This window comes from Camelus bactrianus, chromosome 16 (assembly GCF_048773025.1).
Source record: "Camelus bactrianus isolate YW-2024 breed Bactrian camel chromosome 16, ASM4877302v1, whole genome shotgun sequence".
Taxonomy (NCBI): domain Eukaryota; kingdom Metazoa; phylum Chordata; class Mammalia; order Artiodactyla; family Camelidae; genus Camelus; species Camelus bactrianus.
This window is the reverse complement of record NC_133554.1, coordinates 52,665,603-52,690,388: the sequence shown is the minus strand read 5'-3', so window position 1 is coordinate 52,690,388 and position 24,786 is coordinate 52,665,603. Positions and strand designations below refer to the sequence as shown.

At 47.1% G+C, this 24,786-nt stretch overlaps 1 long non-coding RNA gene across 1 annotated transcript; it reads right to left on the bottom strand.

Annotated features, from left to right (window-relative positions):
* Positions 1-185: 185 nt before the first annotated feature.
* On the bottom strand, positions 186-11,095 carry LOC123615582 (uncharacterized). Its single transcript, XR_006723233.2, has 4 exons — positions 10,945-11,095; positions 9,026-9,196; positions 6,993-7,097; positions 186-6,758 (listed from the first exon to the last, which is right to left on the bottom strand). It is a non-coding gene; the product is annotated as an uncharacterized LOC123615582 (long non-coding RNA).
* Positions 11,096-24,786: the final 13,691 nt, after the last annotated feature.

Here is a 24,786-nt window from a genome sequence, read left to right as displayed (position 1 = left end):
CTCTCTCTCTCTCTCTCTCTCTCTCTCTCTCTCTCTCTCTCTCGATTCATATATATTTCTTTACACAAATTTAGGAGGTTGGGGAGAGCGTGCTGGTAGCTCTTTCTTTATGATCTGCTGAGCAGTTCCAGCAAGAAATTTCAGCCAAAGGGAAAAATGAGTCAGAGAAGGAAGCAGTAGTGGTAATAATTAGTAATAACAACAGGTAATGCTGCAGAAATTAACAACAACAACAACAACAACAATAATAATATACTTCCTCTCCCGGAGTTCCTGGAGCAGGAATCTGTTAGTTCTGAGTTTTTCGCAAGCTGATATTTAGAGCTGCCAATCTTGAATCTTGAATCAGAAAATGAAATATTTACTCTGAAATGGGTCCAGACCCTTCGTCCCTGCAGAGGGCCTTCCAAGTTTGACCATCTTCAGTGCCTCCCCAGGCGGGTCCTCTCTAGTCCGGATGCTGTGAAGCTCTGAGCTGGCGACCACTCGGCTTCCCTCCTTCAATCCTCCCCACCCCCTCCCCGCCCCCTCCGCGCTCTGATTATTCTGTGTTACGACCACGTTGGCCCACGTTGTTAGTGCAGCCTGAAACAGTGGCCGGGGGTCATGGGTTCACTGCCCACGGAGAAGGATTGATCTTGCTTGGTCTCAATGTCACGGATGTAGCTCAGGGTAGAGATGGTGTCCAACAGGACGCAGCAGCCCCCGCCCGCAGTGAGCCTGGTAGATGCAGGCACGTGTTTCAGAGCCTGTGCTGGCCCAGTTCTGGTTCCCGGCCCGTTACTTGTCAAGCACGCCAGTCCTTTGAATTACACATTGAGGAGCACGTTGGATGGGTGGTTGGATGCCGGCCTTAGTAACCAGGAGCGTGGGTCATCATCCCTGCCCATCCACAGAATTGTTCATCCATTTAATCTTCCTGCACTTGAGTCTGCCCTTCAGAAAACATCTGAGACATGGGTGGGTGGGCTGCTGCTTAATGCTGAAGGCAGGTGGTGCAGGATTTCCTATTTATTCTTTCAGGAACCCCACACCCCCACTTCCATCTCCCTCTCTCTTTTACCCACCACTCCGGAATGGTAGGTGTCTCTGGCTGGAAAACACAAGAAGGTCACAGGGTGCGGGAAGACCGTGGTAGAGAGTGAGAACTGAGAGGTTGGTTTGTGGGTGTCTTGGGAATGGGGTGAGACCACAGAGCTTTAGAGTTTAAGCCGATCCACTTGCCTTGCGCTAAGGGGTCCAGAGGAGATGCCCTGGCCACCGCATTGGGAAGGCTCCTGAGCCTCCCTGCTTTCCATGCAGAGACAGACAGACCAGCCAGGCTGGGGCAGCTGCAGAGTTTGCAGATGCTCTACAACTGAGAGGTGGACTGTATCAGCTCTGGTCCTTGGGACAAGTGCCATCTCCCTTTGCTGGACACAGGAGAAGGAAATTACCAAACACCTCTTGGAAAGTCTTCTAGTTTTGAAGCTCCAAGAGACGAAAAGGAAACTCTCATCATTACCTTCTCAGTGCCTTGGGGAAATGCAGATTACGTTGGATAGAGAGAAAAGATTAGAAGGTAAGAGCTTTGGGTTCAGGAAAGCAGTGAAGAGAATGGTAAGCGAGTGGACAGACCTTGGCTTACTAGCTGCATGAGCTTGGACGAATCTCCTTACCTATCTGAGCATCAGTATACAAAGGTTTGAAATGGGTGCAACAATAAATCCTGCCCTAGTTACCTTGCAAAGTAGGTAATGCATTTGCGAGGTCTACGTAAATGGTAAAATGCTATAGAAACGTTAGTCTTTTATTTTTTTAAGGTGATGACTTGGACAGTGGAAATCAGTTCCTGATGAGGATTTGTATAAATGACTGCTTAAGCAATCGAAGAGCTTGAGGGCTCCACAGCTTTCATCCCACTGAGTCAATGCCTATATAGATAAATCTATGTAGCAAGTATCACTTGTCATCGCTTGTCTGACTGATTTTTAATGGATTCATTGACACTAGACTCCCCAGGAAAGCATGAGGTTCCTGTGGCCGGAAATAGGTCTCTCCCTTCGCTGTGTCTGCTGTGAAGGGCTCGGTTCTACCTGGACGTCACGCCCGCTGGCTGACCAACCAATGGATTAACAGACTAAGATTAGGGCTGAGCTTTCCCAGACATGGAAATACATTCGCCAGTTTCTTAACATCTACGATGTGCCTGTGAGATCCCTGGAGTTGGCGCCTGTAAGTGCCGACTGAATAAAAGCAGGGAGCTGTACAGTGTATCGTCCTCACACTAAATGTAGATGCAAGGAGTGATGTGGCTCAAGATTCCTTTACCCTGGCACGGTTAGTTTTGGCTCTGCTGCTTCTTCGAAACGAAGAGATTGGGAAGGAGACACTTTGCTCTCTGAGCCCTGGTTTGCTGATCTGCACGCCTGGAATTCTGCCGGGTCCCTTGCAGCTGTTGTGTGGGTTGGAAAGAGCGCCTGTAAAGACCCTACCTGGCTCGGTTCCTGGGACATAGTGATGTTTCATGAATGTTCTCCGCCATATTGCTTTGGTGACAATACCAACTCAACTCAAGACTACGCTCACTAAGTGTAGACACCAGTGTTCACGGTAACTGTGTCATCCTTTCCGTATATCTGCTGCCACTTCACGGCTTGTGAGTCTGTGCCACTCGTCCCCAGGCTCATAGCTCCTAAGGATGTTACTTCTGCACTTCAGCTGACCCCAGAGGAACCACTGGAAGAGTCTTCTGTACCACGTCATTTATTCCTTGCTTTGTCCATCCATCCAACATGTGTTAAGAACATCCTGTTTCCAGGCTCTATGATGGACATTTTGAGATACCTCTAGGCCAGTAGCATTGAGCTCAGAGCATAAACCTAATAAGAACCGACATCCAAACTCAACCCACAAGCTCTTGATACAGAGAAGTCATAAAACGCAACAATTAAAAAACAACTTAATTTAAAAAAATAAATGAAATGTAAAAACAGGACTGCACCAAGGAATATAGAATATAGATGGCAACTAACCAGAAGAAAAGATACTCAACACCATTTGTCGTTAGGAGATTGCAAATTCGAATGATGAAATTCCATCACATGTCTATTAAAAGGGACTGAAACCCCAAAACCAACAATACCAAATTGGTGAGGATGCAAAGCAACAAGAACTGGCGTTCATTGTTGGTGGAAAAGCAACATGGTACAGCCACGTTGGAAGACAACTTGGCAGTTTCCTATAAAACTAGTCATCTCACCCCACAGGTCAGCAATCACATTCATAGGCATTTACCCAGCGGGCTTGAAAACGTATGTCCACACAAAAGTATGCCTGTGGATGGGAGTTTTGTTTATAATTGCCCCAAACTGGAAACAACCAAGGCGCTCTTCAGTAAATAAACTGTGGTGCATCCATATAATGGAATATCATTCAGGGAGAGAAAGCATTGAGCCATTAAGCCCTCAAAAGACGTGGGTAGATCTTAATTGCATATTGTTAAATAAAAGAAGCCAGTCTAAAAAAGCTACGCAGTCTAAGATTCTGATTAGACGACATTCTGGAAAAGGCAAAACTATGGAGATGGTAAACAGATTAGTGGTTGCCAGGAGTTTGAAGGAGAAGGGGGGCAGCTGAGTAGGAGAAACACAGAGAATTTTTTAGACTGGTGAAATTGTTCTGGATTATACTGTAAGAATGAGTACAAGATGGCAAGCATTTATCGGTTATGGAAATTTACAGCCCAAAGAGTAAACTTCAATATTTACAGGTTTTTTTTTTTTAAAGAATCATTGAAGAGTTTGAAGGAATCCCAGGATGAATGATAAGATGAACTCAGAAATATTTATAGGTACATGTATACATGCAGGTTAGTATTTACACATATGTCTATTTTCTCTGTCAACTGAGAGAACCTAGAAGCCATGATACCCTAGAAGCTATGAGCACACCTAGTGCTCAGAACTTTGTTCTTAATGACAAGATATTCTCCAGTAAAAAGAAATGGCTCTTTGGAAAAAAATGGTTCTTTCTGCTGGGGCAGGAAATATACCAAATGAGCCTGAAGAGTCTAGGAGCGTCAGAAAATAAAAAAATGCTCATAAAAAAAAAAAAACCCACCAAAAAAAAAAAACCCAAAACACTACATAATGATGGGATATGTTAAAGGGATACAGGAACCAACTAAAAGAAATGGTCAAAGCTGGCTGAGCAAGAAAATGCATAGAGTAATATTAAGTATAACCCAAAGTATAAAATCAATGCCCATGAGTTCATAACGACATAAACAAGTGATCGAATAAAGAGAGGTGAACAGATCCTGGGGAAAGGGGGTGGGAAGGGATACATTTGGGGGTCTGAGATTTGCAAACGTTAGCCACTATATACATAAATAGATTTTTTTAAAGTTTCTTCTGTATAGCACAGGGAACTATGTTCAATATCTTATAATAGCCTTTAATGAAAAGAATATGAAAATGAAAATATGTATGTACATGCAAGACTGGGACATTGTGCTGTACACCAGAAATTGACACGTGTAACTGACTACTTTAATTTAAAATAAAAAGAGAGAGGTGAACAGACAAATGTCTTATGCAGAAGAATTCTAAATAATGTCTGTAGCTACTCCGCCCTTAAGCATGTGCCATGCATGGTGACTTTCTTCCAAAGAGTACAATGTGGAAAGGGAGGAGAAACAAAAAAAAAAAAAAGAAGAACTTTCCATTGGAGAAACCTGGCAAACCCCGCCACAGCCAGGTGACCCAGGCTGACACCAACCATGATCCATCTCGCAGGTAGTAAGTAGGTGCCCTCAATATGATGGGGTGAGAATGGCACCTGACATCTGTGGTCTTCCTTCCCAAAACCCGTTACCCCAGTCTAGGCATGAAAAGATAATAATAATTAGGCAAATCCCAACTGAGAGACATTCAGCAAAATGCGTGTCCAGTGTCCTTCTAAACCGTCTAGGTCATCACAGATGGGGAAAGTAAGTCTGAGAAATGATTGCAGCCAAAAGGAGTCTAAGAAGACGTGATAGCTAAACATGTTGTGACGTCCCAGATGGGATCCTGGAGCAGAAAAAGGACATGAGAGGGAAACCAAGGAAATACATCGTCTGGCCTTCAGGTAAGAATAATCGATCAGGATTTTTGTTCGTGAGTTGTTACAAATATACCGCACTCATGAATGATGTTAGTAATAGCAGAAATCGGGTGCAGGGTCTATGGGGAACTTCTGAGCTATGTTCTCAATACTTTTGAATATCTAAAAATTGTTCTAAAATACTTATTAAAAAAAAAATACAGGAAGCAGCCTGAATTCGGTCCACGGGTTGTAGTTTGCTGACACCTGTCCCCAGAAAGATGTTTTCAAACCTGACTAGTCATTAGAATCCCCTGAGCAACTTTTTAAGATCTTTATTTTTAAAGAGAAGTCACTTGTATGTTTCAGAGGTCAAGACCCTATAAAAGTCTCTGTCTCATCCACGTCCCTAAACAGTCTGTCACCCCCTACCTCCCATAGTCACCACGTTTATTATTCTCCTGTGTGTTCTTCCAGGATTTTTTTATGCAAATGCAAGCAGTTTGAAAGTATATTCTTGATTTTTATCCCTTCTTCTTATACAGTAATAGTGCCCTATAAACACTGTTCTGTCTGTTGCTTTTTCTTTTTTTTTTCCTTTTTATATATCGTAGAGGTCTTTCCATATCAGTGCAGAGAAATCTTTCTCATTCTTTTTGAACAGATGTATACTATTCTAGACTGAAGTTGGACCAGAGTTTGTTTAATGAATCTCACAGATCATCATTTGGGTTGTCCCCAGTCTTCATGATTACAAATTATGCTGCAGTGAGTAATCCTGTATGTATGGAATTATAAGCTTGTGGAGGTATATCTTTGACACCTGCAGCCCACTTCCAGCCAATTAAATCAGAAATTCTGGGGGCTGGTTCCAGACATCCTCATTTTTAAAAAGCCCTGTGGGTAATCCTAACATCAGCCAATCGCAAGGAGCACTGTGGCAGATCAAACACATCCTGTAAGGTAAGAGGGCGGAAGGGGACACTCCAGGTGGGTTTTCCAAGTGGGACAACGGTTCTCAAGTCTGGCTACGTATCAGCACCACTGAAGAGCTATTTAAAAATACCCATGTTCAAGGCTTACCCCAGAGAAAACTGAATCATAACCAAAGGTGGGTAGAGCCCCAGTATAATTTTTTAAAGCTTCTCCGCGATTCTGTGCACAGTCGTGGTTAAAAACCATCCAACTAGCGGGGTGGAAAGCATCTTTTTAGAGAAAAGGGTGGTCTGCCGAGTCAGAGCTCTCTCTCCTCTCCTCCAGTCCGCTTTCTGTCTCTCCGCTCCCCTCCCAAGCCCTGTCTTGGAAAGCAGTCTGGGAGTCGGTCTGGAGCAGGGGATGAATGGCGGGTCATGGTGTGGCCACGGTGCAAGGGTGGGGTGGTGGGCTCTCGCAGCCCACAGGCAGCCTGAACAGGAACGGAACGCCCGCTGCCGGGGAGCGCGCATCGCTGCCCATCCGTGAGCTCCCAGATTAATATTTTGCCAGCCCTTGATGAACTTGCCTTTCCTTCCGGTGGCCTCTCTCTCCCATCAGCAGAACGGTGGTGAGAGACAAGGACATAGGTGTACGAACAGAAACTTCTCTTTCCTCATCTTTACTTGGTTTCAGTGGCTTGGCTTGAAATCTAAGACATGACATCCTTTGGGCATTGCTTCCTCCCTGTGTCATGAGGAAGGACGAGGGGAGATGCACTGTTAAAACAGAAACGAGAACTATCCCTTAATAACTGGCGTGTTGAGGTTCTTACTCACAGAAACTTTACCTCAAATGTATGAGATTTTATCATCCTCATTTCACAGTGGGAAACAGAGGCACAGAGAGGTTGAGAGATTTGTTGAAAGTAACACAGCCAGGTAGTTTCAAAGCAAGTGGATCTCAAATCCAGGTCTACCCAGCTCCAAACCCCAAGCTCTGTGCCCTGCTACCTTGTCTTTTTCTGATAGGAGAGTTTTCTCCTTGTTCTCGGGGGCCTGTGGTATATTCTCAAGGGCTGCCACTTTGATGGAATCCGAAACACTGGTGGCCTCCACCTTAGAAAGAGATAAAAAGAGTCTTTATACATAATCTGCCTTTATTCCAAAGATTAACTTTCTTCATGAGGCAAAAAAGGACTGCTTTCCATTGTCAATAAGGCCAGAGAGTTTTTCATGGCGTAACCAAAAGGTCCTCATAACATCCCCCGAAAGTGCCACCAGGTTGTCCCCCATGGTCCCCAAACCGTGATAGTCACTAGGGGCATAGACGTGTTACCCTCATTGCCTCGTTTAATTCTCCTTCCACCTTCTTTCAGAAGCAAACTAGGTCTCCCAGAATTTAAGTAACTTGTCCGATGTCACATCACTTGGAAGAGGTGTAGCCAGATTCAAATTCAAGTCTCACTGGACACAGACGCTGTGCCCAGCCCCTCCCAGTGTGTTTTCTAGGGGAACGTTCTTTTTCACCCCCAGTGCGTCTTCCCACCCTCCTCTCTCTACCCTGAAAGACAATCAAAACTTTTAAGTCTCTTTCTTTTCCTTTTCCTACCCAAACCAGAGAGAATTCGGCCACAGAGGATGGATGCATACGCAGAGTTAACCCATATCTTCCCCAGCCGGGGCCAGAAGAATTCTAGAGAGGAGAACGGGGTGCCACGGAGCTGGAGTGAGAACCCAAGGGTTAATATGGCCCTAGTGGGAAAGTTATCTGCTTTGTTGTAAAACACAGCTTCCCAGCACTACAGAAGGGGCTATTAGCATGCAAATGCACTTTGCTTCATGCTTTTTAATGTTTTACTTCTCTTAATTGCTGAAACCGGTTGTAATTTCTGAGCACTGTTGGCTCTGGGAAGCTGTTTCCTCTAAAGGGATCTACCATTGCACCTGGAAAAGATTTTGAATTCTAATTTTATGAACCGGTCGGGGTGGGGAAAGTCCAGGTTGACGTTAGAAACCTCATTTTGCCCCAGTGCTTCGTTTCCTTCAAATTCTTTGGTGTGAACCCTTGACATTCACTAAGAGATCAAAACTCACATGTGATATATGGTGAAGGTAAGCTTAACCAAGACTTTAGGTCTCAGACCCCTGGTGATGAGTCTGCAGTGAAGAGGTCTTCTGGACGCTCCCTGGATTGGGGCATAATCTCATTTCTCACCCCAGAGATCTCGCTGTAGATGCATACGTTATCCCTGGGATTCTCAGACTGCTTTCTGTGAAGTAAACATGCCTTGAGGACCTCAGTCAGGGTGAGATAAATGCTAGCAGCAACCGAGGCACTCTCAGCCAGTTTAGGGAAGCACTGCCTCACCCTCCCCAGCCACACATACGCCCCAGCTGAATTTTTTTTTTTTTTTCACGAGCCAGTGTGGAGAGACTCTGGAACCGTTCTCGGAACTCTTGGCAACAATTATTCTGACCCGGCACTTCTTTCTCGTTGAAAAGCAGTCTTGTGGAGCCTGAAAGCTCACCAGAAGCAATCAGGCATTCCATGAGGATCCAGGACCACTGTATGCAGAGGTCTGTGCCGGAGAGAAAGTGAGAGAAGCCGGCCGTGACATCACTACATCACTACATGTGAAAGGGTGCTGTCCCCTCCTGGACCCCACTGGGTCCGAAAGTCAAATGTCAATACAAATTTGGCCTCTGCTGAATTCGTACTGCTGACACATATATTTTCCTGTCATTTGCGATGTAGAAAGGATCATTAGTATCTTTGATTCGGCAATCCTTTATCCACCACCTTGTCACTTAGCTTGAGATTGAATTCTGAGTTTCTGGGCATCCGGGCTGCCGTGGGGAATGATGGAGAACCACGGGCTCCAGACTTGAACGAGCCAAGGTTCATTCTCTGGCCTTCTGCATACGTCTCAGCAGCCCCATGCAGTCCTTCTTGCACTGCCTTCCCACAGTACCGTCCTCATAACAGCGTGTTAATGAGCCCCCACACGGAGCAAGGCAAACCAGAAAATAAATCATGAGCTTACCTGCTGATTTATTTCGGCACAAGGTTTTCAGGGTTGGGACACTGGAACGTCTGAACGGGCTGATGTCAAAGCGAGAAGACACTGTGGTCAAGCTGAGGTCCAGACCAAGCTTTGGAGGAGACTGAAGAGAAGACAGGAGGAGTTTGCTCCCGGGTTGGGGAGGCTGGAACACTGCACGGGGTGAAGTGACATTAGCCCGCAGTATCAAAGCCAGCATCCTTTCACTTTGCCTTTTAAAATTTCTCTTTAAGGGTCATTGCGAACAGGGCTGCTGGGTAAGAGGAGAAAGGCTTTCCCCTTTTTGAGCCCTTTAATGGTACCTGTTAGTTTAAGTTCACTGAGGACCCTTACGGATCCACGGAGGTAGGTTTCATCTCCACTTTGTGCTAAAAAGAAACTGAGGCTCAGAGTCACACAGAAGCTCCAGGCCGTGGGGCCAGTGAGAGAGGCTCACGGCTTACATTCATTCTCCCTGATTCCAAAAACTTCCCCTGCTCCACACCACCTCCTAGACATGCACCAGAATCCTCCACTTGCCCTGGCAAAGCCTCAGTGTAGAACTGGTGGCGAGGACTCCCCCCCCACCCCCAACAAGGTGGCCTTAGTCACAAGGAGCCCAGCTCTGTCCCCAGCCACCCACCAGCCCTTCCCCTCCCCAACAATTTCAACTTGTTTCCTTCAGAGAAAACATGGCTTTCCCCATTGATGGGACCTCCCTGGGACCAACAATGCACCATTGCATATGCCCCCCTCTCCCTTCTCCCTGATTTAATGCTGGCTGCTCACTCTGATCTCCCCCACCCCACCTGCCCTGCCCATCCTTTGGGGGGAAACTTTCTGCATAACAATGTCTGGGCCCTGCTGCCCTGAGCTGCCCTTTTGCTATTAGCACCTAATGAAAATGTAACCGTATTTAACCCCCCACAGCCCCAGATTAGCAGGAGAGAGCCCAAGTGGGTTTAATTCCTTTGTATGATAAGCATCCAGTTCTCCATTTGGATGGTCCAGGCCCCTTCTCCCTGGAGAGGACGCAGAGCTGTGCGGAGCTCGCTGGGACCTCTCAGCTGTCCCGGGCACAATGGGGAAAGTATCTTTTGTGGCATTAACGGCTTTGGGGAGGGGAGAGGGGAGGGTACGGGCTGGTGGGGAGGGGGTGCCGTTGAAGAGAAGGAGAACAATGTGTGAGAAGCGGAGGCTGTGGGTTTCCCACACGGACCAATATGTCCCCCCCACCCCCCTCTGGGAGAGACGGATCTGCAGCGACCAGCCCACAGCTGATCCCGCCTTGATTGGTTTTTTTTTTTTTTTTCATTGTGCTCTCAAGGGACGAAAATCCTTTTGTGGCGTGAAAGGAGAGGCGTTCCTGCCGTCCCCTCCCTCGAACTGATTGGCTGTGTCACAAGATGGCCAAATCTACCCGGATTAATGTGCGGCCGACCTGGCCTCTGAGTGAGGACGTCTGAGTCCGCCCCTTCAGGCAGCGAGCGTGTCTGCCGCCCTGGGAGCAGGGGAGGGGGACACGGAGGGGCAGGCCACCATTTCTTCATATTTATTATTCCCCCCCAACGTCCCCCACCCCCAGCCCTGAGGGGATGTTTATTCATGGGCCACATCTGCTGGCTGGCAGGCGACACCATCTCTTGTTTAGAATGCCTGGGGTCCCCAAGGAGCCAGGAAAACGGGGCACATTCCTCAGGACCTGCCTGTTCTCTCTGCCCAAGGAGTCCTTTGGCTTTGGCAGCCCACCTAGAATCTTAGCCCTCCCCACCACCCCGCTCCCGCCTGTCCCCTGGTCTGGACTTCCCACCTGGAGATGCTGGTCTGTCTCCAGTACCCGGTGCTGGAAGGAGCGCCCTCTCTCTCTCTGCCCTGTGCCCTTCTGTCCCTTCCCCCTGAGTCTCTCTTTCCCCCGTGCTTACGTGAATAAATCCCAGGCCTTGTTAGGTCCGGCTCAGGCTGTGTCTGCCCCACTCTCCCAGTGGGAAGAAGTCTCGAATGATTCTGTACTTCTTTCCCTGGGCTTACTGCTTCCTACACGATGCCAGCGTGTGCCTTGCCTCCCTCCCTGGCCCAGAAGACAGGGCTTGTCTCTGGTTCACCTTTGTCCCTGCACCTGCCCCCGCCGGGTGCCGATTCAGACTGCGTGTCCTTGGGAGGCGTGGCCCAATAGCTGTGGATTGAACGAAATGAACAAAAGCAGCTGGACCCCACCACAGGCCTTGGGTCTCTCTTTCGGGTCTGTCATGGGTGCTGGGACTAGTCTAGAAAGTATGCAGTGCCTCCCCCCACCCCCTTTTGTAAAGTGACACTGAGTTTCCTCCAAACTAGCTTTCCCTTCATCTGTCCTGTGCGTGGTTTTAGCAGAACCATTGCATTTCAAACGGTTAGATGCTGAGGAAGGTCCCAGCAGAAGGATGGTGGAGGGACCTGTTCCCAGATTTTGAGGAGTCAGGATGCTCCACTGAGCCACTCACAGCTCATTCTGTCTGTAGGACCAGCTGCATGGCTGTCAGGCTGATGATCACGTTTGCACAGGTAGCTGAGAATGCCTTTGCTAATTTCTAATATAATTGATATCGATTTTTGGAAATGGGACAGCTTCCAATGTACAAACGGGGAAAGAGGAAAAATAGGGGGGAAAATAAAATGAGGCAAATGGTAGCATTCTGATGCACAAGCCAGGTCTTTATATGCATTAAGTTAAAAAGTAACATTAGACCAAGCTGTTCCGGAGTCATACAGTTTTAGGAGTGCTATCAAGAATTCAGATTAGATCCTGGCTAGTTCTGGCTGTGAGTGGGAGTATGTCTGTGAGATCGCGGAAAGGGGCTTCTAAGTGGGATGGCGATCGCGGAAAGGGGCTTCTGAGTGGGATGGCCAACTTTATGATGATAATTAGGACATTTTTAGGTACACGGGTGAGGGGCTGGAAGCCCCATCTTTCCAGGACAAACCAGACAACTGGAGTGTGACGCTTCAGAGACACCCTCCCCCGTGCTCCTGAAATATTGCTCCACTGCATCACGTATCAGCATAAACTGGTTCAATCAAATTGCTTTTCCCTTAAATGTTAGCTGGTCTTAACTGCCCTGGATAATGGGAACTTGATTGCTAGAGTGGGAACCTGATTACCTGGGAAGGGCTGAACGAAGGCTAAGAAAGTCCCAACAGCCTCAGAGAAAGGACGCAGGGAAAGAGAAATGCGGAAAGGGAGAGGTGTGGTTTTAAGCAAACTTCCTCCACCCTGCCCCCTGCACCCCGCCTCCTGCCTTGTCCTCCAACATTTTGCCTAAGATCATTCCTGTCTGGGAATTCTGACAGGGACTTCTCACTTTTCTATCCCTCTGCCCCCAGAGCCCTGCATGCAATAGTTATCACTGCAACATGGCTCCCTTACAGGTTAAACACGGAGGCCTAGGACCAAAAGCGCTCTTCAAAAGAAAAGAACAAAAAAGCCGCATGAGTTCTTAGGTCCAATTAAGCTTGACAGAGTACTACTACTTGGACTACAGTCCCTTCCCAAATTGGCATCAGGACGTAGACTGGACACGGGAACCGAAGTGAATCAGGACATGGAGGTACTGGCCAGGCCTCTGAGGGCATCTGGTCCTCCTCATTTGATTAGTGCAGAATCCAAGGGGCCGTGTACAGCATGCATCCCAGTGTGTCCGCTGAGGGGGACTTGTGCCGGGCCCCTGGGGGCGTTAAAGAAAAATGCAAGTCTGGCCCCCAGTTGAGACTCTTCAGAGTCTCTGGGTTGGGGGCGGGGGCCTGGTGATCCTTATGCACACTGAAAACAATTGGTTTGAGTGGAGGAGTTCAATCCAAGCCCTCTGTGGTGCCCGCAGAGCTCACCACAGTGCCCACTGCCCTCCGGAGAGGGTGCTGAGCGGCGAGGAAGCTGACCGCGATTCTGAGTGAAGCGGCCTTAGTTAGGAGTAATTAATACTCAAAATTAAAAAAAAAAAACCCAACCTACTTTCAATTCAATTAAGTAACCCAAAGAGCCTACTTTTTTTTTTTTTTAAAGAGGATTGGTTTTAAGAGAAAAAAAAGTTCATGTTACAATAGCAAGATCCATCTTCCAAGGCATCAGAGGTTAAAAGGTAGACTTGCAAATGTGATAAGATCATGGAAATTCTGAGAAACGTTTCCTTCAAAGATGGAGTGCTTGTCTCTGAAATGAAAATCCCTCGTTGGGTTCAAAACTTGAGTGCCTCTCTCTCAAAATAGGCTTCTGCAAGCTTCTGTGCATTTATCTATTTGCCCGCATCTATGCGTAGATAATGCATTTATTCATTTGTGGCCTTCTGAGAGCTCAGACTTTAAGACATAACTTTGAGAGGGAATTTTGTATGAATCAGGCACGACCCTGGATGTTTATGCCTCCAGTTATAACTGAGAGTTGAAGCAGGCTCGGAACTGTTAGGGAGAAAGTCCAGGGAATATGATAGGAAAAAAGTCTCAAATAGATAGATCTGGGTTTATCAAAAGGAAGTACTGAAATTGGTATTGTTTTTCTAAAGTTAATCGATTAGTCATTTTATACCTCAAAATACGTATTTTAAAAATAAGAAGAAATGTCTTGAGCTCTGTTCCTATTTTTGAAAAAATCTGCACACCTTTTCTAAAGGTCCAGTTCATCAGAGCCTAGTTGGTGATGTCATAATGAGTTAATTCTCACCAAGGTGGATGGGGTCTAGAAGGATCTCTTAGGACAGCTTACAATCTGAAGTGAAAAACCACAGTTTCCTAAAGCAAGCATTCTTAACAAAAAGTGGTTTCCTATCACGTTCTTTGTCTCAATGTTTCAAAACAACAGTACAGAGTCCAAATACCCATAAACCTCAACGTTCTTTGTAGAACCTATATGTTTGTCTATGTATTATTTTGGTCTGATGTCACTGATAGTTATACACAGAGTTCTTTGCCTTTTTTGTCGAAGTGTAATAATATACCTATAAAAAAGTGCACAGTCATAGGTGAGCAGGCTGATGAATTTTATGAGCTGAACACACCTTTGCAACCAGCACCTGGATCAAGAAACCGAAATCAGAAGCCCCTTTTTGTTCCCTTCCAGCATCTCCTCCTCCTCCCCACCATCCTGACTTTTAACCCCATGAATCCATTTGCTTAGTTTTGAACCTTATAGAGATGAAACCAACAACAGCCCCTGCAGTTTTGAGTCAGGCCCCTTAACTCAACTTTCAGTCTGACGGTTGCATTAAGTTGTGGACTGTTTATTCCTGTGGCGGTGAAATCGTCCATTGTGTGAAAAATCCCACAATTTATTTTTCCGTTCTGCTGTGGATGGACATTTGGATCGTTTCCAGTTTGGGCTATTATAACCAGAACATGCGTAGAGTTTAAAGAGTCAAGCAGGCTGACAAAGCTTGTAAGAGGAGGTCATTTTTTAATTGATAAAATCCTATCTCATTCTTGCAGTAGGATGCTAAAAAAAAAAAAAAAAAAACTCCTAAATTGTAAACAAGTTATTGGGCTATGTGTAGTACTGATGGGAAACAAACAGATACGGTCCTTCACCGCCAGGGATTAAAATCTAAAACAGGCCAGAGGGTTAGCATGAGAAAATGAATGGATGAGATAGAACACTGAGCGAGCACGGGATGGTGACGTCAGGGAAATTTACTGGAAGGTTCGCAATTGGCCTTTCTCAATGTTAATTTAGAACTAGTAATATGATGTGTACGACCAGTGGCCCTAAAGGATTTTATTTGCCCTTGATCTGGTTTACACAGGGTACCGGATGCTGCCGGGCCTCGGAAGAACTGAAGGCTGAGCCTGGGAAGTCAGCGGGCGGGGCTGTCCCTCTCTTTCCCATCTCTCAGGAGCCCATGGGTCTCTCCTTTCTGCTTTGCTGATTCTTCTGTGTTTCACCAGCCCTTTCCAAGGCTGCTTTGCTGGATGTGCAGTAGTTTCTGCTGCTTCATAGTATCGTGTGCACGGCTGTGGTTGGCCCCACATGGAGCCAGCCTCCACGCCTCCTTCTCCCCTCTTTACTCAACTCCAGCAGCTGACTGGGAACCAAGTCATTCGCTCCTTGTTAATCCTCTAACACCCAAGGGCGGAATCTCTCAGCCCAGATCATTTCGTGTTCCGTTGGTGAACTGGATCGTTGCCTGTGGGTCAGGAGATGCAATCGGCTGTGATTTGGGTGGTGGGTCTGGTGACCTGCCTGCATAGGTCTGTGGATGAGGATTCCTCTTCCAGAAGGGAGACTAGGTCACCTAACACCCTGGGTATCTAATGCAGCTCCAAGTTTGTGAATTTCTTCGAAACACTGGGGAAACCTGTCCTATTCTGCTCCGTGGTATTTCTGTTGGATTTTTCCCTTTGCAGAGTGCCAAGAGAGGTCACGTAGTAGACAGCAGTCCATAATTGCAGGACCGCAAAAAAAGTCTGGCGCCTTGATACTTGCCTCCAGACCTTAACTCACACCTTAAAACTTGGGGTTTGCAATGTCTGAGCACCTTCAGCAGCATGCAAACACCAGCAGCATGGCCACCTGCTTGGATGGTTTAGACAAGCTACCTGTATCAGGGGGCTGGGACTGAACAAGCTTTCAGATCCCACCCAACCAGGACATTCTGTGAGCTCAAGAATGATGCTGGTACCATCTGGCTCTACGTCTGACACGGGAAGCAGAAAGTCCTTTCGGGAAGATTTGTCCACTGCCTGGAGACAGCTCTGTTATCGTCCATCACTGTCATTATCATTAATTTTGATATTAAGTTTCAACAGTTCACTTACTAATTTTACCTTTTTATCTAAAGGCAACCTTCCCCTTTAGGCCACCCAGAATCAAAAGCAGTGTCCCAGTACACACAGGGGTTAGTGCGCACCAGGGTGGTAAGCCTGGAAGATCTTCACTTGGCCCTTTCAGACGGGGGCCAGGGAAATAAGACTCATCCTTACAGGTACCCGGGCCCCTGGGTGCCCAGCTCTAAAATAACGATACTGTCCAAAGAGCAGCGAACACCCTCCTGACTGACCGAACTGTGTGGGTCCTTCTTTATGGGGGAGCTATTCTGTGATTCCGAACACTGGCCCTTAACAGAAGGAGTCTGTATTGTAAGACATCTTTCTCCCAAACCTGTGCTCCCATCTGCTCACATTGGCTCTGACGGCCACTTCGCTTTTAGAAAAAATTATACACATACGTATATATACACACATATGTATATACATACACGCATGTACATATATGATTAAATGGGATGATCAACACACACATACATGTGTATGCTATATATGTGTACCTGTGTGTGTGTGTGTCTATAATTTTGCAAAAAAAAGCAAAACGGTCCTCTGAGCCAATATGATTTGCCGTCACATTTATTTCCTAGAATGTTGGGACTAGAAGAGCCCCTTGGCTTTTATAAAGAGACATTGAAGCATAGGGAGTAAAGACGACTTGCTCAAGGTCATAGAACACGTGCGTAAGAGACACGAAATCTCCCCCTTTCCAATCTATTGACTCTGCCCCTCCGGCTTCTTCTCTAGCGCGGCTTCCCCTCTGCAGGGAGACAGGGAGGGCTGAATTAATGGTCAGACGGAAAGAAGAGTTGCCCTGCTCTCCCAGGATGGTGAGTGCAGGCAGGGGGGTGGGGGGCGGTGTCCACTGAACGGGGCTCTGGACAGGACTTTCCTTACCTGGTGATGGAATGCCAGGACTCTGTGGGGTCGACCAGCTGGCTCGCCTGGTTCCCAGGATGAGCACATCACATTATTAACGCCAGGAACGAAGAATTTCTCTCTCCTCCTCAGTGCCTGTCTCAGTGCGTGGAACAAACCAGCATTCCAAAAATGCTTGCTAAAGCAACTCTTGATTAATTAGCTTTCACAGGTACATAACCGTGGGACGGGTTTATGATTTGAATCGTCACCTGTTGCCTATCTTTTGGTATAGATGACTGCATGAATGTTTGGAGAGCAGGTTTTGTATCAGGGAGAGGAGGGGACAGTGTGAAATCCCTGGGTTCTGGGAGTAAGGATAAAATTGGGAGTTAGAACAAGTACAGACCAGGGAGACAGTCACCGCCAGGACAGGTGGAGAGCATTTTGCAATCTGCATCCTGCCTGTCCTGGCCCCCAGGGCCATGGTGCCCATCAGAGTGACCTCTCCTAGGGCTAAGCCGGCACCCTGGAGATAGCCCGCACACTCTCTTTCCTTCCTGGGGACTTTCCCATTTTCTACTTCCCCTGAGTTAATAGGCATTCCTTTCTCTTTCCCTTATTAATGTCATAATGAGTCACTTGAGAGAAGTTTTCAGGCAGTGTTCTCACCTATGGAATAGTCACCGGTGGGGGTATTGCCCCAGATCTTAGCCCCTCTACATCCTGACATGCATCTGCTGGCCCACCGCTCCCTTCATCGTATTCCTTAGATCCCACTCGTGGCCACCCCATAGTATTACCATTCATTGAGTGTCTTCTTGCATCAGGCTCCGTGTCTGTGTTTTATTTCATCCTTGTGAAAGCGTGCATATTTGTTTCCACATTTTATGGGTGAGCAGATTGAGGTCTCCCATTCAGTAAGTGGTTGAGTTGGAATCCAGACCCTCAGTTGTCTGACTTCCAAGTCCCCGACTAGGAACTTCGACACACGATCTTGCCCCGTGAGTTCTGAAACTCTGCGTCCTCCATTAACACCATAAGATCATCACGACGATCGTGTCTTCCTCAGATGTTATTCATTCCTCCTTCCAGCCTTGACACATCCTCACTCCCCAGGTCCTATCACATCCCCAGCATTTGGCCAATCGTTCCTCCCAGTCATGAAGGAGCAGCAGCAATTTTTGATGCCTTTTCTCGGCATCTACTTCCATCAGTTTGGAAGTTTCATGTGTTCCAAGAGCTGAATGGACAATGTAAAACAAAATCTAAGAAAAGGGGTTGGATCACACTTTGATGTCATGGGGCAAGAGTTAGTTGAGGGCAGAGAAAGTCTTGAGTTGAGGTGGTTGTGCCATTTATTCATTCATTCTTTACTCATTCATTTGATCCACCAGACATATGATGCATCCACAAAACACAGATACATAAACAGAAGCTGAAGTTACCACTATGTCGGGAAGGTGGTGGCTTCCCTCCAGGGTCTGAGGTCCCCAGGTCCCAGCCTGACAGCCCTGTATATGATGCCTCACACTAAAGCTGCTACCTGAGAGGGGTTCCAAGGCCTGGGGCTGAGTGATTGGGGTAGAACCTTCCAGGATTCCAGCACAAAACTTGTTATCACCTCGACTTGGATGGAATGAAACAGGAACAGCAAAATCTGAGCTACCAAATCCCAAATTAAGCCTCTGTTGCGTCTGCAGGGTCCCCCGACCCCTGCATTCTTGCCAGCACACACCTGAGTGACCGCCTCTGCCCCTTTCCTCTGACAGCGTCGGAAGCCCCTGGTGGCAAATTCCCCCGCGTCACTGCCGGAGTTCTCTGGACACCCGCCTAGCCGGTTGAGGGCTTTCGATGTGATTTGATTTTCTCGATGGAGATGGAGTGGCCTCTGGGGCCCCGTGGGAGGGGGTGGAGGCGGGGAGGCGGGCAGCCAGGCCGGACCAAGGCTGTGTGAATGTAGCTGCCCATTGTTCCTCAGCTTTATTCTTCGGACCTCGATGGGGCTGATTTAGAAGCCCTGATCGGGGAGCTCTCAGGGCTTCCCGGGTGTGACACGAGTTGAGCGGCTCTGGGGGATGCTTTGTTCTCCGATGACAGCTGACTTGGTCTCCAGTGGGAACAGTGTGAGCATAACTCCACTGCAGGCACCGGCAGCTGCGGCCTTAACTCTTTCTTACCCACCCCTGAGGGAGGGCCCTTCACTCGCCTGCTCCTTCCCCAAAGCACCGGATCTGACAATGACCTTCCTGGGCCGGGAGGACGGTGTCGATGCCGAACGGGGGAGGGGCGCTTTGGGTCCACACCTGGGACTCTCTTGGACAATCAAGTGTGTCCCCTGCCCCCACGCAGACCCACTTTGCTGGCAGTAAAGACCATCTGGTTTGAATCTAGCGCAGAATATGACCGTTCATCTCTCTGCAGGTGCCTGGGTGGGTTTTTCCCCACCTGGCAGAAGTGACTAGAGGCAGAGGAACAGGGGGTTTTAAATCCCTGCTCACATTCTGGGGCTTCTGCTCCAAAAACAGAATCAAGCAGCTCAGGACATCTGATAAGAAGACCACCATGCAAAATCGTTAAGGGCTCTGGGCTTGGAGCCCAGCAGATCTACACTTCCGGGGTTGCAGTGTCACCATTTGATCTTGGGCAAGTTGTTTCCTCGCTCCAGGGCTCCGTATGTTCATCCTTAAAGATGGAGGTGGTTGTAACAATAGCGAGGCTCCCTGGGATTGTTGGGAGGATCCCGTGAGTGGCCCACAGGGGTGTTGGCAGTCGTCACTAGTGAGTGTCCACTGCTGTTGCCGTGATCCCGGAAACGTTCTCCAAAGAGAAGATGCTGCTGCTCCAGAAGCATGCAGGAGGTGAAAGCTGCAAATGCCTCTTACATCAAGTTGTTATTCAGTGTCTCTTTGGTTCTGAGCTGGGAAGGTGGCCAGAAGGAGATGGCTAGAGACTTATACTTGGTACCAAACCAATTATTTATTCAGCAAGCATTGCGTGCCAGCAGTAATTTGGCACTGAGGGTAACAGAGATGACTGAGACATAGACCTGGCCCCAAGGAGCTGAGATGCGGGGAGGAGCAGGGGTGTGTGCACTGCTAGGACTCTTGGTTGCGAATACAGAAACCCAGTTCTAATTGGCATACGTCAAAACAGAACGAAAAGGGAGGAATACAGGTGCTGCTCATGGAATCCAAGGAAGAGTCTCTCAGCGATGCTTCTGGAAGGGTAGGGATGTGGCTTGACCTCAGGAATGGCTAAGAACCAGAGATTCAAATGTGACCAGGCCTCTCTCTCTGGGCCAGCGTCCCACTCCTCTGTGTTTGCTGGCAGGTTCGTGTAAAGCATAGTGGACCAAATAGGTCAGAACCACTCCTGAGTTTAATACTGCACAGAGTTCCTGGTGAGGGAACTCATTGACCCAACCATGGCCAAAGGCCCACTCAGGACTGAGCAGATCTGGCCACAGGGCAGGCTCATGTCCTGACATGACCATCTCCTCTGCATCCTCACGAATGGGGATGGGGGATTTGGCCAGTTCTCAAAAGAGTCCCTGGAGAGACAACTGTACAGGAAGCCACTATAGAGAAAGGGCCAGATAATTAAGGGGGTTTGGAGATAGATATATATAATGTTTTAAATATATCTGTGTAATTTATTTATATATATAATGTTTTAAATACATCTGTGTAATTTATTTATATATATAATATTTTATATATATAATGTTTGTGTGTGTGTGTGTGTGTATATATATATATATAGAGAGAGAGAGAGAGTGTGTTAAAAGCAAATGGATAGGAGGGAGATATTTTTGAGATGGACAGATCTGTCAGAAGGCTATTGCAACAGCCCAAGCATTAGATGACGTGTCCTGAAGTAGGGTAATTAACAATGGGGATGGGCAGAAGGTGATGGAAGTGAGAAATATTTAGGAGGTGGAATCAACAGAACCAGTTAATTAGATATTGGAAGAAAGAAATTGAATATTGAGAGCAACCTCCAAATTTCCATTTGGAAAACAGGTTTATAGATATGGACTATAGCATAGCCCTGGACTGGTTGGGTCTGATAAATTGAGAAATTTGTGGGTCAGTGAAACCCTCAGGCATATCCATATCTATATCTAAATTATATATATATATATATGTCTTCCTTCCCTCCTTCCTTCTCTCCCTCCCTCCTTCCTTCCCTCCCTCCCTCCTTCCTTCCATCTATGTATCTATGTATCTATCAATCAATCAAATGGTCCATATTGTATGCTTAGAGGATGCAAATTCACTTTAATATTAGTTTTAGCTACATATAAAGATGGATCTGATTTTCAGAGTACATACTGTGCATTGGAAAATGCTTGCCATCTTCTCTGACTTTTTCCACACCTTTTAACAAGAACTCTCAAGAGCTGATTGTACATCAATGTCTTGGAAAGTATAAACCTGATGAGACAGTTTAATGGGTTCCCCAACTTGTATCTCTCCAAATAGGAGACTTCATTTGTTATTTCAGTTTCCAACACCCAGAAACTTACTTCTTTTGGCCATTAAGGACAGAATTGTCAAAGAGATGACAGGTTCATTAAGTATATTGATTAGGACCCTTTATTATTAAAACAATTTTAAAAAGCAATTTATTAGAACTCTTTATTTTGAAACCAAACAAAAAGTCAGCCCATCTCAAAATGGGTTAAACAACAGAGGAGATTTATTGACTTACTCTATTGGAAGAAGACTGGATAAAGTGGAATTCAGGGTTGGTTTGAGTCAACTCATCAATTAAGTCATCATGGACCTGGTTTTGTTCTGACTCTTTGCTTTGTTCTCATTGGTGCCACCTTTATCTCCAGGCCAGTTTCCTTCAGGATGACCAAATGTCCAAATCTCTAGGAGCGTTATCTTCAAACCATGCTGTCCAGGAGGGAGGAGGTGGGTCTTGGTCGTCTTTCTGACAAAGTTAAAAATGTAGTCTTTCAGAAGTCCTAGCAAACTTGCCCTTAGGTCTCAGATGGGAAAATACCATGTGTTGCTCAGATTGCATTTACCTGAACCAGTCATTGTGGCAGGAGGACCATAATCTAGTCTCTGATTGGTCCAATTTTGCATCTGGGTGGGGTCAGTCTCCACTTAAATTCCATGACTGCTAAACTATGGAGGAAAGAAGAACTGTTGAGGATTTAACTATAATTTCTTCTACAGTAAGACTTTAAAAAACATTTTTCAATAGTCAATAAACCAGCATGTTTTGAGTGCCCTCTACAAGCAATGAAACCTGATGATAGGTTTTGGCAGGTGACTGCAGAAATCCTGATCTTGACATTTATGGCTACTGCAATGACAAAGCGATGACCTGGAAGCATAGAGCAGTAGTCTGCGTCTGTTCTCCAGCAGCTGTGGGGTGAGTGTGGAGAATGGCTTGTTGCAAGATTCCTGATGAGTACCTAGAATCTGAATGATTCAGATGACCGAGTTTCAAAGCACCTAAGTAGGAACATGTTATTTACATTTTTTTGCAAAAAAAAAAAGGAGTAACTGAGAAGTTTCTTTCCTCCTTTCCTCTCATGTTTATGTTTGATGACATTTCTTTGGTGGAAATTATGTCCACCAGACCTACTGAGCTGTTAATATTTGACGGTTGGCTTCCTGTTACCCAAAAAACTAATAGTGAAGAATAAACCACCATATAAGTTAAGTCTCCTCTTCTCCTTTTCTTTCTCAAACTTTGGTGTCTCTACTCTGTTAGAGAGATGCCGTTCTGTTGTAGAATTTGAGGATCTGTTTACTGTTTGTCCCAACCTGTAAGAGTGGGGAGAGTCCTTTGATGGGATTTGACCCTTGGCGTCTACTTTCCAAAGTGACTGAAGGAGGTTCCAGTGACCTTCCTTTCAAACATTCTGCCTCACTCCACGGCTTCTTGAGCATTCAGCCAGCTGCCCATCTTAGAAGTTATCCAGATTTGCAGGGGAGGTAGAGGAGGAAAGAAGAAATGAGCGCTGAAAAGAAAACAAAGCGTTGGTACGTGGTAACAGCATGTATCAGAACGGTGCAACTCCCAGTGGAGAGAAAAGAAGCTTCTAACCCCAAGGACATAGCCCGTCCATTTGTACCTTAGCCCCCAGTCTGCCGTCTCACAGCCTCTCCCCCTCTGACCCCCAACAGATTGAAGGATCTTGTTGGTCCATACTGATTCCCCAAACACCTATGTCCACCGGACTGTCCTTTATGATATTTCCTGATCTCTTGGCTTCGGCTGGCTGGTGTCACCACGGTAACGGAGAGTGGGGAGGGGGATGTGGGGGCAGCTCGGTCCATTTGTCATCAATTGCCACCGTTTTGTTCTGCCTAGTGTGTGCTCTCAATTGAGTCCTGGAGGAGGCAAAGCAGAGCAGAGCGATTCAGCTGAAGAGCTGCTCCTGCCCTCTGGTACTCATGGCAGCAGGATGCAAGTGCGGGACCTGCCTTCAGAGAGAGCCACGGCGTGGCGGCTGTAACCAAATGCTTACCTCCTCTGGGAGAGTAATTTTTCTGTAACTCAGATATTATGTTTTACGGGGGAGGGTGGCATGTGTGCCAGCCCAAAGAGCTTTACATTTTTGTTGTTGTTGTTGAATTAAGAAGAGGGAAATTTGGCCACCTCCCCATCACAGAGAGTAAGACCTTATCTTTCTTAGTCTAGGTTGGAATTTGACTTTAAAAAAGTATTAATTAGGTACCATTGCACCACTGCTTTCAACAGAGACTGCGTCGTGCATCTTGTTTTATTTGGGGCTCTCTCTGCATGCTCTGCGTTTCTTCAGATAATTCACAAAAGACTGTCCCCACCCCAGGCCCCCAATCAGGCTTAAAAGGTTCAAGCCAGGCCAGCTGTTTGGAAACACTCCTGGCTGGCCCGGGCCTAGGGAGCCCCTTCTTGCCACTGTCCTGGGCCCAATATACTCCTTCTGTTCTGCTCTGCTCCCATCTCTGCCCTCAGCGAAGGCTCAGACCAAGTTCCACCCAGGCTCACGGCAAGTGGGATGACGTCCTCGCTGTCATTCCACGAGGAGCTCGCCAGTGCGGTCGGAGCGAACGGCTCCTTCTCCATAGTTTTACTGTGTGGTTCTCTGCACCCTTTACGACACGCTGTCGCCCCTCTTCCAGGCTTCGCTCCTTTGGCTCCCATCACACCCGGTGCTCCCTGTTCTCTGGCTTCCTCTCTGTCGACTCTTCCTGATGATCCTGCGTGGCTCTTTTGTCTCCTCCCACCGTGTAAAAGTCGGTGTTCTCCAAGGACCTGTGCTCGGCCCTCCTCTCATGCTGCTCTTCGCTCCTCGCCATGTCACCCTCTCCTGCAGCCTCAAGTGTGGATCTGCCTCGAGAGCAGATTTCTGTCCCAACTCAGCAGCCTCCCCGAGGGCCAGCACTGCCTGGATGGTACACTCAAACTGCTCAACGCACATCCCACTTTCCCTTGAAATTTCTCTCCGTTTCCACTGGTGGTGTTAGCACCCCGATTTGCCCAGTTGCTCAGACTCACAAGCTTTGCATCATCTTTAATTATCCCATCGGAGATGGCATGACTCAGTTATTTCCCTCCTCCTCCTCTGCCTCCTTCTCTCCTTCCTCCTATCCCTCCTCCTTCTCATCCTCCATCTCCTCCTTCTCTCTCTCTCCTCCCTGCGTCTGTCTCCCCCCGAATCTCCGTGCTCTCAGTATTCCGTTTTACCCTCCCCTAGATCAGGGCTCTGTCCCTTCCCAGCTTCTCCCCCTTCCAACTTGTCCTTCCTTCTGATTTTGCCACTTCTGACCAAGTCAATCTTTGCTCAAAAACTTTCGTACCTCTCTCATCCCTAAATTGAAGTCCTGTCTTTACTTCATGTCCCGCAAGGTCCCCTTAAACAGGCCTTGCACTCTGACCCTCCAGCCACCCTGCTCCTCACATGTCCTTTGACTCAGCCTTCTGACTCCTAGATATGGCTGCAGCGACTATAAAAAAAAGCACACCCTTTGCCAAAACATGTTGAAAACCTTGGTGTGTTTTGACCAAGTTATTTCACTTCCAGGAATTTATCTTAAGGAAATAATCAGACAGCAGCAAAAGGATAGGTGCATAAGCAGCTTCATTATAGCCTAATTTGCAATTATTAAAAA